General features: G+C 39.9%; 1 protein-coding gene across 7 annotated transcripts in view; it reads right to left on the reverse strand.

Annotated features, from left to right (window-relative positions):
* LOC141777703 (disks large-associated protein 1-like) overlaps positions 1 to 16,838 on the reverse strand; it is a 125,579-nt gene that overhangs the window by 76,119 nt on the left and 32,622 nt on the right. The gene's annotated exons all lie outside the window — the stretch shown is intronic.

The following is a 16,838-nucleotide window of genomic DNA, read 5'->3' on the forward strand; positions in this document are numbered from 1 at the left end:
CAGTGGTTCCAGTTAGTGTGTGGTGGAAGCTGGTAGACTAAGACTGCCTCTTTGAATCGACTCTTTACAACCTGGAAATACTGTTCTGTTTATCAGATGGAATTGGAGTGGTTGCAACAGCCTGGTCAGTTTAAGAACGAGGCTGATGTTTGACAAATGCTGATGAGTGGCTTCAATTTCAAAAGCTTTATATTAGCTAGCCCAACTTGTAGTATTAGCTAACTGAGGGGTATTTTTTATTTTCCTTCACCTTACTTTAGTGTGTTTATTTTCACAATGGCATTTGTGTGTGCTGAGAACGGTGCAATCAACGTAGTGGATTAGTCTACACAAAATCCCACCAGCAGATTTAGCACAACACACTGACTGTCTCTCTCACTCGCTCTCTTCTTTACCGTCTCCTCCTACTTGAGATAAATTAACGGAAAACAGCCGATACCGTTTTGGAGGTTTGTGGGCCTCTAACAGGTCCGAACGACGGGGAACACAACTGTCAGCCCAAAAGAAAACCAGAGAAAAGTCCTGTTAGAGAAATAAAGGAATCACAGAGCAGCCCGGTGTGGTGTCGGTGCTGGAGCTGAGGAGAGAGCGGCCGATACTGGTGGACGGTGCACCTCCAAAAGGTCCCGAAACTGCATTTCAAACACCGGACCTCGGCAACATGTCTATCTGTCCTCGTGGCCGGCGCGTGGCGGTGCGGATCCTCGGTGCAGCAGCAGCCAGACGACCGCCTTGCCAGGAGCAGACGGTAAAGAAGAGAGGGAGTCAGAGAGAGTTGGTGTGTTGCTCAAATTTTTGTCTCATTTGTGGTCTGATAAACAGTAAATTCATCTAAACTGGGTTGAAAAACGATGCAATCTGGTTGCCGTGGTGATGAATTACGACTGACTATTAACCACACGCCCATTCTCTGTTTGAGAAAGAATGTTAACCAAAAAACAGGAAGTAAAACTGGCTGGAGGGGGGCTTTAAGTCCCACACACAAAGGCTCCGAGTGGCTCAGCTGGTAACCAAGAACAAGCCGTTGCTTGGGGCAACACCAGACCTCCAAATCACTGGACCAAATTTAAAAAGTGGGTGGTTGATTCAAGAACTGGAACCAATAAATCCAAAATATACTAATAAATACAGATAGCAGAGGGATGGTACGTTTTGAACGTGAATATCCTTTTAAAGCCCGTCTTTTTCATTTCTGCTCAGTGTACTAGACGGACCCGTCCAATCAGCTTGCCCTTATTAGTGCAGGTAAAAGGACTGTAAGAAGTCCCCTCTCTCTGATCTTATATAACTGTGTAGTTCCCATCTCAGGCGACTGTGGGAAAGGGCTCCAGGGTTCAGACTGCTCGCAAGGCAGTTTCATTACAGATGAACAGCCATGCAGGGCCACAGTGTTGATGTGTACGCTGCATGCATGTGTGTGTGTACTTGCACTCTTGCATTTGTGGTGCAGTTGTGGGATAGGTATACGTGCGTGTGCATGTCTGTGTGAGTTTCCTCTGTCCTGCTTGGCCCATGACACAACTGCTTAACACAACCTGACAGCTCACTGGTAGAAGGGCTGCTAACAAGCTACAGTAACTCCCAGTGAGCTTGGATAAGCCACACACTCACACACACTGAGATCAGTAGAATCCCTCCCCCACTCCTCTCCCTCTGGAGTTCCAGCAGAATAAATCTTACATACACGACACCTTTCAAAATTAAATCCTATTATTATTGATGATGTGCAGCAAAATCTACAACTAATACGGTCTTTAACACATAAGTGTTAACAGTATAATGTTATGTCAGCACTGGTTATGTCAAATCAGTACAATACAGTACAAGGATAAGACAACTGTTTTTGAATTTTTAGCCAATCTAGTGGCGTGGTATTTCTTGGCTGGGAAAAGTGACAAAAAAGTGTGTCAAATCCACAGTGATGAAAATAGTCCGGCACACAAAATCACATAAAACCAAAACATGACGTTTTTAAACTTTGTATTTTGTCCGGATTAAAACAAACAAGATACAACCTTAAACGAGCAGGAGAACGCTATATTAAAAATTATTCAACCAAATGAACCAAATACAGATTTCTTTAACACAGAATATGATTATTATGAGCCCAAAAAAACGAAACAAGGTCGAATTTTCTGAGCTTTTGCTCTGTGAATAAAGGCATCAACCAATCACGTTGTGCGGAACGGACATAATCAATACTTACACTACAACACAGAGGGTCTTGACTACTTTCACAAGTGGCCTCAGAAATTCCCACAATTAAAATCTCAATTTACTACCTAACATAGAGTATTTATCATAGTGGGTGAATGGATGAGGGAGTGATGCCCGTCCATGTTTGTTACTGTCTAAGGCCAAGGCTTAAGAGATGTGATGGAGTCCCACAGACAACCTTTCTTGCTCATGTGTGGGAAATGTAATATTCTTTTTCAAATTAAGCACACATCGAGCCATGGCTTTAGACGGTAACAAACATATAAGTGCAGTAGCATCTACAGGACTACTACTCACTACTACATGTTTTGTTTTTTCATAGAGAAATAAGGGACATGGGAGATAGAGGAATTCACCGGACTTATATAATGAGTATAGTGTGAATGAACGTCATTTGTTTCTCCTCTTTGAATGAATGTTTCCTCATAATGTGAAAACACACCCCTGATTAAACACTGGATGTACTGTATGTTCTTTGAACAATGATGGGTAGGAAGTCCAGAATTACTCAGTCTCACTGGAAAGACATTGTACTCACAACGCCGTGTCTAAAAATATAACGCAACTGAATCGAGGGAGGAAGTGATTCACTTCAAATGATGCGTTAGTGAAGTCAGACGTTACTGTACAAGGACCCAAATAACAGGGGCTTAAATAAGCAGCATTTCTTTTCTACTAGCAGTGATGTACATCTGACTAAATCAAATATGACTTTGTAAAAGAACCTGAACAAATATAAAGTCTGAATAGCTGGAGGAATGGAAGTATTTCCACTACTTAGGAGGGACTGATACAAAAGGTGACCTTTGGGTAGATGTTTCCCCTCCACTTTGAAGGAACTGGCCACTACTGAGCACATCAGCACATTGCATGCTGTGGGGTACTGTTCAGTGGGGGAGGCAAGTGTTACAGCTTTCCTTAAAGCAGTGAAAACTTGAAAAAGAAAAATTGTCATTTAATCAAAAGAGGATGACATAAAGATGTCCCAAAAACAAAATGACAATTTTTTAACAAATTTAACACTTATATTTAATTTTACAATAACCATGTTTATCTGCAGTTCTAGTCATACAAATTACACAGCTTTAAAGAGATACTTCAGCAGTTTGGGAAATATTTGTATGCTTTCTTTTTGAGCGTGAGATGAGAAGATGGACATCGATGTCATGTCTGTTAATACGGCTGAGTATTGGCAAGAATCTGGTGATACGATACGTATCATGATACAGGGGTAACAAATCAATATATTGCGATACATTGCGATACTGTAAGCAAGGTGATATATTGCAAGTTTAAATTTAATTTTAGGAAAACTGTCATAGTATAAAGAACACATCAGAAATACACCACTTTTACAATAGGCAAAAATAACACATTTATATTGCATGAAAAAAACTGCATAGTTTTTTCCCCAACCTTCATAAAGGGAGCATGTCTGTAAAGGGGAGACTTGTGGGTACCAATAGAACCCATTTTCACTTCAATTCACTTTCACATATCTTGAGGTCAGAGGTCAAGGGACCCCTGTGATTATCGCCATGTCAGTTTTTCCTCTCCAAAATTTAGCATAACTTTGGAGCGTTATTTACTGTAGCCTCCTTCGTGACAAGCTAGTATGACATGCTACCAATGGATTCATTAGTTTTTTTTAGTTTCATATGATACCAGTATCTTCAGTCTAGCTTTAAAAATGAGCCCGCTACAACCTCCAAAAGGTCGAATAGCGGCCGGACCCGATGACAGGCCATTGGATTTTTAAGAGGATAATTTAAAATCAATAGCGTTTTTGAGAATCGATACAGTATCACACAACATAATACCGCAATACTCATGTGTACAGAGCTAGGGTCAGGACATGTTTAGACTAGCTTAGCATGAAGACTGGAAGCAGGGGGGAACAGCTAGCCTGGCTCTGTCCAAGATAAAAAAATATATATACATGTACAAACACATACTAACACATTGTATCTTGTTTGTTTAACCTGTACACAAACAGAAATCTGAAAATGACTGGAGTTGAGAATGATGGGAGTTATATGCTGAAACCTTTTTTTTGGAAACAACAGCCGGGTGCAGTGACAGTGCAGCGTAACAAAGTCTAGTCCTCTTAGTGAGGTAGACATTTTTAATAGCATTATACCTGCATAGAGACCAAAACTAAAACCTGTGCTCACCAACCTGGTAACCTGCCCTATAGCCAGAGACTCTGCACAGAAGTACTGGACAGAAGACATAATACCAGCACATACAGTAAGTCCCATAAAAACCACAAATTGTCATTTTTACATTTGTGTTTTTTTTTCCAGATTAAACAAACAAGATACAATATATTAATTGAAATATCTTCATAGGGTTTGGCAGGTTTTGAGCTTTGGAGGATATACAGAGGAAGAAGCGCACTGTTCCCAGAGATTCCAACAACTGGCAACAAGTACATGATCCCTCACTGACTTCCCACCAAGAATAGTTCATTGCATGCAACTCCCCCTAAAACCACAAACTTGTTTTTTGTTTGTTTTGTCATATTGTATAACTCCTTTTGGGCAGCAACTGGATCACAAAGTCAAATTATTAGAATCTTTACACATTACACCCTCTATAATTGTATCTACCAACGCTGACTGGCCCAGACTGGAATGGACTGGAACGGACTTGGTCCAACCAAGCATGATGCCCAAATCCCAACTATAACGTGCTCCAACGATCAGAATGTGTTTCTGCTCCTTCAGTTATGAACAGAGCCACTATGTGGAGTGAGGGGTCATGTCACGAGGGACAATCTAATAGAAAGAAGATATTCAAAGCCACTAAACAGACAGAACCAGACTGTAAACTGGTGTCATCAAAACCCGATTGTTTTTGTGAGGATTTTGTTGGGCTTCCTGACTGAATGTAGGCTGAAATTTACGTATCAGTTCCACAGAGATCTCCAGGAAGCGTAACAACACACCATTCTCCCAACTGGAGATTAGCTATTTATACAACTTGACAATTGAATGGAGATTTCTAGAAGGAGAGGCGAGAAAAGAGACGATATATGAGAAGAATAGAAGAGGAACGGAGGTAAAGCAGCGGATGGAAACAAAGTCTACGAGATTATATAGAAGGGATGGAAAACAGATGAGAGATTGACAGCTGAACCCCACCCCAACCCGTCTTTTACCACCACCTCCTGCTGCATTTCTCAAAGAGCCATATGTGCCAGGCAGGCTGGGTTGATGCTGTGTGTAGGCGGAAGGAGAAATGAAAATAGGGCTGAGATCAAGTTATTTTAGGCTAAATGGAAGCTGGCGAACAAAAAGCCTTTGAGTCACCCTCTGAGGGTGGATACCAGCACCGAAGGCAGACAGAATACTCGTTTAATATAGCCAGATGGGAATTTACTTCCATACCGGGACACACACAAAAGGGATATACCTAAATATCACATTCAACAAAGTATTAATTCTGTGTCTTTTACAAGACTGTTTAATTTGAATGTATTGAGTGGTATTTGTATCACCTCCACTAATAAGATCAACATATCAGAAATTAATCCAATGACTATGTGAAAAGAAAAAAGGGGTTGTCTGTAGACAGTGGTGTAGTGGCCATCTGGCATACCGGGACATCAGTGGACTGGTGGACAATCGATAAAATATAGCCAGACAGACTGTTCAATGCATCTTTTACCGGAGTTCTAGTCCAGTCAGATGTCTGAGAGGACTACTCTATGGCCCAGTCATAATATCCCCCCTAAGGCTTTCAGTCCTGAACCCTCAGGGACTTGACTGACGTCATCTGGTAAATGGTTGAGTGTGAGAGGCTGTAAGGGCTTGAAATGGTATAAATATGAATGGGAAGGCACTTTGCGGTGACATGTCATGTTACCCTGACGACACCAATTGTGGGTTTTTATTTTACATTTTGTACTGCCGATTTGAACGTCTTCCAGGTTCTTGACTTACGAGACTAGAGGTAACTGTTAAAAAATCTATTTACTTGTTTTTGTCAAACTTCAGCAAAATTAAAAGAAGTGGTTGATGAATAAACCAGATGTGTAATATAGTCTAATGAATAAACCAGATGTGAAATATAGTCTAATGAATAAACCAGATGTGTAATATAGTCCAATGAATAAACAAGGTATGTAATATAATCTAAAGAATAAACCAGATGTGTAATATAGTCTAATAAATAAACCAGCTGTGTAATATAGTCTAGATGTGCGATGTACTCTAATGAATAAACCAGATGTGAAATATAGTCTAATGAATAAACCAGATGTGTAATATAGTCTAGATGTGTAATGTACTCTAATGAATAAACCAGATGTGTAATATAGTCTAATAAATAAACCAGCTGTGTAATATAGTCTAGATGTGCAATGTACTCTAATGAATAAACCAGATGTGTAATATAGTCTAATAAATAAACCAGATGTGTAATATAGTCTAGATGTGTAATGTACTCTAATGAATAATCCAGATGTGTAATATAGACTAATGAATAAATCAGGTGTGTAATATAGTCTAATGAATAAACCAGATGTGTAATATAGTCCAGATGTGTAATATACTCTAATGAATAAACCAGATGTGTAATATAGACTAATGAATAAATCAGGTGTGTAATATAGTCTAATGAATAAACCAGATGTGTAATATAGTCCAGATGTGTAATATACTCTAATGAATAAACCAGATGTGTAATATAGACTAATGAATAAACCAGATGTGTAATATAGACTAATGAATAAACCGGGTGTGTAATATGGTCTGATGAATAAACCAGATGTGTAATATAGTCCAGATGTGTAATATACTCTAATGAATAAACCAGATGTGTAATATAGACTAATGAATAAACCAGATGTGTAATATAGACTAATGAATAAACCAGGTGTGTAATATAGTCTAATGAATAAACCAGATGTGTGATATAGCCTAATGCTGCCTTCCTCTGATTTCATGTGTTTTTATGTTCCATCTTAAATCTTTAATGTTAATGTTTCTGTGTACATTTAAATATGCCTGGCTGAACACCCATGTGCCGTCCTCTTTGTTTACCTTTTTTTTTTTACGCCTCCGGGCTTCCCCTGGTAACCGTGGTAACTTTGTGTTTAACATCACAACGTTATGAATTGGGGGTAATCTCTTCAGGCAAAGTCTGCAGAAATGCGGACTTACAGAAATTGCTCATAAAGGGCTCAAAATGTCTGTGAGAGAGCCCTCAAGGACTGAATGATTTGACAGTAGTACAGCCCTGAACCCTCACAGACTTTGCAGGGCCTATATGTTTGAATGGTTTTAGGTTGTAGAAAGTCATCTTTATGATAGATGTTATTTTGTATGAAGGGTTTGTTTAGAACATGGAGAACAAAGGTTCCTGTTTCAGTTCCTGTCAAGAACACCATTATGCGGCATAGAACAAGCTGGAATTAACAGCTGCAACGTGTTGCTTTACCAAAGCTCTTCTTCAGACTTCACAATAGAAACAGAAGTCTAGTCTAGCAGGGTCTGAAAAGAGGTTTTTTTCCTCTCCTGCCACTGTGGCAGGTCACTGAACATTTCTCCATTTTTTTTGTCTGCCACTTCTGAAATCTATGCAGAATGCTTCAGAATTGTAGACACTGAGTCAGTGTTACCAGACAGTAGAAATATGGAATACAGCATGTAACCTTAATCCCTGACTATTTTTAATTTGGGAATTGTTTTTAAAAAATAATATTTCCTAATATAAGGACAACAAGCCATGGTTTTTACCTGCCAAAGTCAACATTTGCCCTGTGTTTGGCAGGTGGCAGTTGCTAATTTTAGTCCTGAGACTCTAGGGTTAGCACTATTGGAAGTGGATTAATGGAATATCAGATGAACACACTATGGACTGACAAATCACAGTTTAAACCTCTTCAATATAACCACCGAATAGACTGCAGAGGACCCAAAGTTAACCAGACTATAATATTCAATATTTAGAGCGCAGTTGCACCGTTGTGGTTCAATAATCATCAAGGATTCACTGACGTCTTTCTGGACTGGAAAACTAATTCATAATCAAAGGGTATTTGTCATACAACACTGGGGACTGTGGTCGACTAAAGGGAAGTTTGAATCATTTAATTCTTCTTCTTTTCAGGGCCAAAACTATTTCATATGTAAATAATACATTTGGTGTCTGAATTATACTGTTTTTATCTCTGTTTCAATAGCCATTATAGACAGAAAGAAGGAACATATAACTATAACAAACAATTGGCTATTTAACATTACTGGATTTGACAAATCAGAAATTCCAGTCTGGTCAATTTATAGAAAAGGTTTCTCCATTTATTTTCCAACTAACTAACCTTGCAAAATACATGGATATCACAATATAAAATGCCAAATACAGTAACAGAGGATGTCTATCCATATCACCCACTCCTAGTTACTCATAGTGACAACCACAGCCGGTGTGGTCATTGAGTGGTCATGCATTTAAAAGTAAATTATCACTCGTTTGAAAGTTGATGGTGTGTTAATGTGCTGGTGAGAAGCTGTGAAATCTGAGAAAGAGTTGGATGCGGAACGGTGTTGAGCTCTGCTGTGAGAAAATGAAATCCACAGGACAAAAAGACATTTGAAGTCAACAACAGCAGCAGTCATGTTGTAGTTCAATCAGTGGGCAACTGATGAAGTGCCATAAACTTGCATTCTTTCTAATAGCCAGCAGGGAGATGACAAAATGAGCCTACTTTTCACTTGATTTATTACCTCAGTAAACATTGTAAACATGAGTTTATGGTCTCAATCGCTAGTTTCAAGTCTTCTTCAATACAGCATGATGTGCATTTAGTAAATTATGGTCCCATTTAGAGTCAAATAGACCATAAAGCAGGAGATGCTTCAGGGCGGGGCTATCTTGTGATTGACAGGTCGCTACCACAGCGTTGTCCGGTCTGGGAGTTGTCTGTGTTTTTACCTTACAACTTTAACCCTTTCATGGCACATTTTGGTCATCTAAAAATGTCTTATTGAGGGTTCAGTTGTACTTAGCTCCATCCTCTCATGTCTCTTCTGGTTGCAAAAAAAAACACGATGACGAAGGCCAAAATGCAAAACTCAAGGCTTCAAAATGTCAGTCCACAAACCAATGGGTGACATCACGTTGACTACAATATAGCCGAAGCGTTTCAGAGATAGAAAATGTTGCTAATAGCTAAGCTACTCATACAGCCAAAGGCTCACAGCTGCGGCTACGGTTAGCAGAAGGCTAGGCTGTTAGCAACATTTTCTTTCTATCTCTCTAATAGTTTAGCCTTCTGAGCTCACCGCTAAGATGCTGTAGACATCACAGCTAATTACGGTTAGCAGAAAGCAAAGCTAAACTATTAGCAACATTTTCTCTCCATCTCAAACGCTTCCCAGATATTGTAACTCGCTAGAGCCTTGAATCACATTTTGTTGTCTCAAATGTATGTGATATTGATTCTGGCACCCAACAAAACAGCAATATGACATTTCCGATGTGAAACTACTCTGAGGTGATTTGTGTTTGCCTCCAGTCTTTCCTTTGTTTTGCCTCCAGCTAACACTGTGATGTATCATAACATCGGCTATAAAAGGGTCTTTATCATATATTATGGCAGACTGTTCAATGCTTATAGCAATAATAGGAGTTTCAATGACCTAGAGTATAAAAGAAACCTCTACATTTATCCAAATTACAAAAAAAAAGTTTCTGACAATAATCTAAAAATACAAATACTGCCATTACCATTCACACAGAGCCCAGCGTGTGATTCAGGCTATAATTGAGCAAGATGTGGCTCAATGTCAGGTATAATGGTCTGTAGTCATCGACTACACTTTCGAGGACTGCTATTGTCAACTCGTCACTTTTCAGACATCACTGTGCAAGCAGACGGAAATCAATACATAATGGGACCTGTGTTAAAACCACTGAAAAGAGCAAAGGGGGAATTCAACATAATATATTGATTTTCTCTCTCTCTCTACTGGTTTGATACTCTTTTCCCCAAAACCTACGTCGATGGCTGTTGCCTTGGGTCATTTCATCGTCTTGTGTATCAGTGCTTGTCATTAACCAGTGAGCCGTTTACCTTGTGGCCAATGGAGAGTTATGCTTTACCAACACTGCAGCCATATGTGATGTATCAGCAAAGATGGCAACGCAAATGCAAACATATATAAACTAATGAGACGGAGGGCTCTAGTTTCACTACAGTAAACCAGCAGAATGGCCACACTATGTGTCTTCACTCCGGTCACAGTATCTTTGATTTGGTCCACACCACCATGCTTGGTGTAGTGATCCTGATGTAGGTTTGTTATGAACTATCTAACCATCTAACGCAGTGAAATAAGGGTTCATTTCGACCAAACCAGAGTTGGTGATTGTTGGATCTGTTGAGTTTGAATGAAGTGTGTTTTTTCGATGCTACGATGCTTTACGACGAGAAGGGGGTGGGTGGGGTTAATTATATATTTGAGTGGTTCGAACCTATGTGTTTTTATAGAATGAATATTCATACGTCAATTCTGGCCAATCTTGACAGTCCCAATTGGTATTGATATCATTTTAAGGGTACTAGTATCATCATTTTTTAAAAGATACCCAACCCTAGCCAAAAACATTTGGTGACCCCTAGTTATGGAGACATTCTTGGTGTTTGACGGTTTGGACGGACAGAGCAATTGACCGTCTTTGCTCTTCTTTAGCCGCACTGGTTGCAGAGTAAAGAGTACAGTAAATCCCCAGTACATTGTCAATGATCCTACAATCTCTCTGAAATGTGGAGCTCCATCATCTCATCAGCCCAGTCTATCAAATAATTATTTTAAAGTGAATATAAAATCATCAAAATATTCGTTTGAATCTTTTGTTATTTTCAGGGTTTACCACTCCAGCTGTGACATCAATCAAACACGGCCACCATGTGACCATCCACTGGGAAGGAAAAACAACACGTCACATAGTATGCAGTCTATTGTGTGTGTGTGTGTGTCTTTTCCTGAGATTTCCTCTCTCTCTTTCCTTTCACTTGTCTCTCCTTCTGTATCTCCTTGTCTTACAAACATTACCAAAAGGAGAAAGGATGTGTAACCATGGTAACCACAGCAGTATGTGAAACAGATATGAGTGAACAGAAATTTTAAATGGAAAAACACTCATTATACCTCCTACATTCCACGTCATTTAGTACTGTGGTTCCACCTAGACCCACATGGGCTCTCTCTCACACACACACACACACACACACACATACACACACTGAATGTATTGTCCTTTGGATGCTAAAAATATATATCCAGGCAGTACCATAGAAACCACTGTCTATAAACAGCAACAGCAGGAGGGTTTTCCTAACGCAGCCTGGATGTGAGACATGGTACTGATGCAGATGTTTGGCTGGACCGCAGCACAGCGAGACCAGCCCAATAATAAACATGAAAGTCTGTCCCTTACTTACTGAGTGAGTGATGAAGTCACACCATTGGCCATCTTTCAAAATCAATAGGTGAAACATCTACACAACACCTGAAAAATCCACTAATGTAGCTTTACTGTTCTTGTCCTACAAATGATATACTCTTTATATTAGGACATTACATGATCCACTGCATCACTAGTGTTATACAAAATAAATCTGAATTTCCATTTATTGCAGCCGGAAAATCTACTTGCAGAGGCTGAAAACAAATTTGAGCTAAGTAGGTTATCCAAATCAAACCCCAGAGGCACGAAGAAAGTAATTAATTTTCCTCCTGCACCACCCTTAGTCCAAATTATAGAGCGCTCCAGGGATGACGTATTTTAGTAGACCAAACAGGAAGTTAGCATCGTCCTGGTTCTCTTGACAAAAAGCCAATGGGATTGTTCCATTGGGTTTTATATTATTGCAGAGTATAAGCTCTGTGGCAAACAAATGTTTATGACACTTACATGTTTTGTTCAGCAAGATAATCTCCACAGATGAACATAAATGATTCAAAATTCACGAGGGAGATATTTACTGACGTATGTTATATCGTAGAACTAACCGTTAAAATCTCTTAAGCTTGTGTGAATCACAGACCTTATTTCAGGCATTTAATTAAAAACCCATTGACTTCCAGATGAGGGAACTGGAAGTGTGAAAAATGCTCACTCATTTCCAGGTTTTAGGACTCATTCCTGCAGCACTCTATCAGATGTATGGACGAACAGGATAGCCAATGGCCTGATTTTAACAACATGTTCTGTAGATATTCATCGTTTCCGTTGGATGGAGCATCCTCAAACAGCTGAGAACAATATGTCCACTGGTAGAAATATAAATGTGGAGTCTCAAGCTGTGTCTCAAATTGGTCAGTTAGTACACTTCCATGTAGTACACTGTGCACACTATGTACTTACTTGCATAGAGTGTGAATTTCGACAGGGCCTTGTTGTCTCAAATCGCACATGGCTGTTGTGCAGTCAGCGGAAGCTCGGTAGATAAAATGTGCATCATAGCCTACGTGTCAATGGCCTGACCCCACACTAAAGCCCAGGACAGACCGGCCTTGTGAGCAGCGTGTGGCGGCTGCGTTACCTGTTGTTTTTTATTTCGGCGTCCGTGTTAACAGGTTTGAGCAGCCACACTGAGCGTATGAGACGCGTGTGCAGCTGCGTGTGCAGCTGCGTGTGCAGCTGCGTGTGCAGCTGCGTGTGCAGCTGCGTGTCAGCTGCGTGTCAGCTGCGTCTCTTCTAGAGATTCGAGGTCTCGCCTATTTTTGATGCAAGCAGCGCGGTTCACAGCAACAACACTGAGAGTGATCTATTAACATCATACCAGCAACATTACTACAGTTTCAATATCTAGATATCTGTAGAATATGTTACAGACAAGAGAAAAAGTAAAGATTTATTTTTAAATCAACACTTCCTGCTTTCATTTCAAAATAAAAGCCCCCAAGCATTTTTTTCTGTGGACAGAATTCCTTCATTTGTTAACACACGGCTTTTATTCTGAAGTATTTGCAGGACAGTGTTGTAGAACATGCAGTGACTTGCAGGGCTCCATGAATGAATAAAGTATGGGGTTTTAATTGTAGATTATTACTATTATTTACAAATTACCACAGGTTTCTTAACCTTTCTGTGTCTAAAATAAATATAAATGACATTTATAATAAATGAAATGGCCATTATGAAAGGCAAACTCTATGTAGAAAGAAAGGGCTGACGGCAGCAGCTGCAGCAGCATAAACAAAGCAGAAATACAGCTGGTAAGAACACCCAACCCGTGGCCCCTGACGTCCCCAGTCTGTCTCGGGCGTTACACTTTTTGCTAGCGGAGGCCAGTGAGTTTCCATGGTTAGGCAAGCTATGGATTCCAAATCTAAAAAAAGAAAAGAGAATTCTAATAAAATATAATAATAGAGAATTCAATAGAGCAGTTCAATTCGTTTGCTTTCACCACCAACGCTGCTGGCTTTGCGGCATGTTTGATCTGTGGCGAGAAATTAGCCAAGAACAAAAAAAGTAACTAAAAGACATTTCCAGAAGAAGCGCACTGCGGTTACTGAAAAGTATCTGGCTGGGGATGAGACTTTAAGAGAGCGATTTCGGAACTGCTGTGGAAAGCGGAGCGGAGCAAATGTTCTTTAAAGAATTGGATGAAATCTCCAAACTCCACTGTTAATGCAAGTTGTGCGGCAGCTCAGGAGATAGTGAAGCGCGGAAAGCTGTTCACGGACGGTGGATACATGAAAGAATCGTTCATTAAAATATCAGAGCATCTATTCTCAGGCTTCAAAAACAAAACGGAGATTGTTCCGAAAATTAAAGATATGCTCCTCTCTGCAACGACCGTCAGCAAATTGAGGACATTAATTCAGCTCCAGCATGATGATGAGTCAAGCGATGTGAACGATATTGAGGAGACAGCGCTGCTATGCAGGTATGTGAACTCTGATGGGCTGCGGGAAGAAATCAATGAGTTAACACCGCTGAAAGGCCAAACCCGGAGGGAGGACATTGGTGAGGCGGTTGTGAACTGTTTAAAAGCAAAAAAAAATAGACACCAACCACATGGTGTCAGTGGCTACAGGGCGCCTGCTGTGAGAGGGACACAGAAGGGGTTTGTGGCTTTACCACAGAAGTCCCTCGATCACAAGATGCATACGTTTTACTGCATCTGGCACCAAGAAGCTCTGTGCAGTCAAACATGAACTACATGAAATCCAAATATCACTCACAGATGAAAGCCTGCAGTCTTGTGTGATGATCAAAGTTACATGTTACAGCCCTGATATCAACAAGATCTGCGATGTGACGTTCAGAAACGGAAATCGCATTAAATAGGTGAGAACGCTTTTCTTTAATAGGCTATTGCTTTTCGACAGCATCTCTGTTTAGCAAGTTGTGATTCTGTCAATGAACTGAATGACCCTTAGCTGATGTCGTTGTGTTTTATGTTCAGGCCCGAGGGGTTGGTTGCTGTTCGTGGCTGAGGAAATAGGAAGAGGATTACCTCGCACTGAACTTGGACTTTAGCCTAAATTAAAATGAAACTGGCCTATTTTTTTTTTACTTTTACTATTTTTAAAGCTATTAGCCAGTAGCGCTGGGACAATTCACCTATCTCCTGATTCGAAATTATCACGATACTGGTTTTTAAGTATTGCAATTCTACAAGTATTGTGATTAATATTACGTTTTACTGATTTATCGATTTATGGATTGATTTATTTTACTTTTTTAACACTAGACCATGGGAAAAAATTGAATTACACACTTCTAGGGACTTTTAATAGAAAAATATCTAAAATAATACAATCAAATTTTTGATTTTCAGCATATATGTAGTCAGAGATGTCCTGAAGTCAAATATATCAGTCATTGTCAGGAATTATGTATTACATTTCATCCAGGAACCCAAACATCAAAGAACAAAGACATTTCCCTCACAAATTAGTGGTATTTCCTTTTAAATTTATAAAGGACATGTAATGTTTTATACTTCTGGTGAATATAATCCTATCAATCTTATTTCCATATATGTTTGTATATTCAGTTCCCTTTGTTAACACATTATTTTGAAAACCTGATGCTTTAGCCATGATGTCTAGCTCTGCTTTTCCTGCAATGTGTTAAACCCAAAGTGTTTCCATACTTTACTGGATGTGTAGTGTTTACCACTTTGGATTTAAAATGGGAGGGTGCAGGTTGTATCCACGCAGACCCTCCAACGCTTTTCCCGCCCTTACTATTAATACTGCTACTTTTTCTTTTATTCATTTGCACTAACAGGATGAGGACTCAAAGTAGGCCTGCATAGCTCTTTATAGCTACTCTATTTCAAAGTAGGCCAACACATGCCAGTGGATTTCTTTCTCCACATCACAATTGTTCAGTTTTGTGTTTTGTTGGTAACAGCATCCCCCAATAAAAATAACTGTTTGTATTGTATTTCTATAATTTCATAAATGTAATAAATCATGGTATTATTGTAATGGAAATGTAAAGTTAAAGTACCTAATAATCATAAATAGCCCACTACAGAGTAGCCGCGTGTGGTAAAACTGTCAGGGCTGTATGCTGTGGCGCTCTCCAAGGTGCTGATCTTGCTGCTTGGAGCAGTGGGAGCTTCCAGCCCAAATCTCCTGAGACAGTTCTTCAGTGTCCTGCCTGTCTCTCATTTGCACTTGAATCCTCACTGCATCCTGACAAAACCATATTCATGAATGCTCATTAGACCTATCAGTAATGTTGATGGGCTAATTTAGACTTAACGGTCCAGTGTGTAGGATCTGGCGGTATCTAGTGGTGAGGTGAGGTGAGGAGGTTGCAACCAGCTGAAGCCTCTCCCATGTGCCAAGAGTGTCGGCGAGCTAGAGTGGCCGACGTGAAAACGTGAATGGATGAATCTCTATAGCCAGTTGGAGCAGAGCCAGCATGTAGAGTGTGTGTGTGTGTGTGTGTGTACGTAGGAAGTGAGTGATGAAGCAAGAGAGAGAGCAGCAAAGATGGAATTGAGTATCGACTCCGGCCCAAGCAGGAAAAGTTAACAGAGTTTGTTTTGTCCGTTCTGGGCTACTGTAGAAACATGGCGGTTCAACATGGCGGACTCCGTGAAGAGGACAAGCTCCCTATGTAGACATAAACTGCTCATTCTAACGTAACAACGATTCTTATTATTTGGAGAATATACACTAAAGAAAACATAGTTATTAATATTATATTCCATTTCTGCCAATAGATCCCCCTAATTGTTACCCACTGGTCCTTGTATGGACTATGTTCCCTTCATTATAAGGCTCACATATGTTTTACGGCTCAAGACAGATATCTTTTCTTTTTTTTTGTCAAAGCTGACTCTTTTGTCATAAAGGTCGTTGACTAAAACATATTGAGTTATAAACCTAAACCTACTACTTAGTTAGGCTTAGGAAAAGATTGCGGTTTGGGTTAAAATAACACCAGAAGTGGTGAAACTTAAGTACAGAAGTTACGTGACAAATAAATCACCATTGACTTTGGATTTCACAAGGGACACTAACAGCGGTCTCCTGGATGAAGGTCTGGTGTTTTTGACCCGTTCATCCACCCCGACTTCCTCCCTCCCTCCCTTCCTCGCTGCTCTTTATCCTTCGTCGTTTACAGTTACGTGA

This window comes from Sebastes fasciatus, chromosome 11 (assembly GCF_043250625.1).
Source record: "Sebastes fasciatus isolate fSebFas1 chromosome 11, fSebFas1.pri, whole genome shotgun sequence".
NCBI classification, from domain to species: Eukaryota; Metazoa; Chordata; class Actinopteri; order Perciformes; family Sebastidae; genus Sebastes; species Sebastes fasciatus.